The sequence below is a fragment of the Colobus angolensis genome, unplaced genomic scaffold (genome assembly GCF_000951035.1).
Source record: "Colobus angolensis palliatus isolate OR3802 unplaced genomic scaffold, Cang.pa_1.0 Scaffold491, whole genome shotgun sequence".
Lineage (NCBI taxonomy): Eukaryota > Metazoa > Chordata > Mammalia > Primates > Cercopithecidae > Colobus > Colobus angolensis.
This window is the reverse complement of record NW_012118388.1, coordinates 14754-16145: the sequence shown is the minus strand read 5'-3', so window position 1 is coordinate 16145 and position 1392 is coordinate 14754.

Below are 1392 nucleotides of genomic sequence, written 5' to 3'. Positions count from 1 at the left end.
TTGGTAACAACAGCACTTTCTCAAGCAAGTAGAACTCCTCAGACTGAAATACAAGGCTTTTGCTTCAAGACCTGTAGTACCAAGCCACGTGGAGGAAAATGTGATTCTCACTTCAGTTGGTGATTAGTGTGCACCTGTAGAAAATATTCACGGTACCCTAGGTGGAAATAGACGCAAATGGAGCGATGTGTTAAAATGCTGCAATAGTTGGAGTTTAACATTTGGAGGCATGAAAGGAAAGTGGAGATGGGAGTGGGAGCAACTGAGTCTTCAGATTGTTTAGAGAAGGTAGAAGTAAAATGGGCTATGCAAATTGACTCCCTTTGCTATATCTTATGGTCTCAATTTTTACTTGATACTATAGTGGACATTTTACTTTAACGTGTTTTTACCAGCGGCTCAACAAAATTGGGAGAGGCACCGACTTCTTGAAAATCTGCTCAGTGAGTAACGACTTTGCCAGTACCCATCCTTCTCCTGCACCCTTCACCTCCACCCCCAACACACGCAAGCACAAATGCACTTCTAATTCTGAAAAATGACAAATACTCCCTGTGTCCCTCCAGTTACTCTCAATACTCTGGGTTTTTCCATATCTTCTTCAGGCAAAGCTCTTAACCTTTACTAATTGGAATTTCAGTATACTAAATGATATTCTATATAATTCTTAAAATATATATATATTTTTGAGTTTCGCTCTTGTTGCCCGGGCTGGAGTACAATGTCGCGATCTCGGCTAACCGCAATTTCCGCCTCCTGAGGCCGGTCTCGAACTCCGGACCTCAGGTGATCCGCCCTCCTCGGCCTCCCAAAGTGCTGGGATTGCAGGTGTGAGCCACCGCGCCCGGCCGTAAATAACATTACTTTTAAGTTGGATAGGCCTTTGAAGAGCATTTGTCCAAACACTTTGCTATAAAACTCTTCAAAGCACCCACATTTTTACAAATTATTGATTTGCCTATGGGATTATCAAAAAAAAAAAAAAGAAGACCAGGAGCGGTGGCTCACTCCTGTAATGCCAGCACTTTGGGAGGCTGAGGGAAGTGGATCACCTGAGGTCGGGAGTTCAAGACCAGCCTGACCAACATGGAGAAACCACGTTTCTACTAAAAATACAAAATTAGCCAGGGTGGTGATGCATGCCTGTAATCCCAGCTACTTGGGAGGCTGAGGCAGGAGAATCGCTTGAACCCAGGAGGCGGAGGCGGAGGTGTGCTGAGATGGTGCCATTGCACTCCAGCCTGGGCAACAAGAGTGAAACTCCGCCTCAAGAAAGAAAACACACACACACACACACACACATCAAATTTCCTACAATAACCCCCTTCACCTTAAACCTTAAAGGATCTATTATTAGTGCCATTATTAATCACTTTTCACATATTTGTGGTT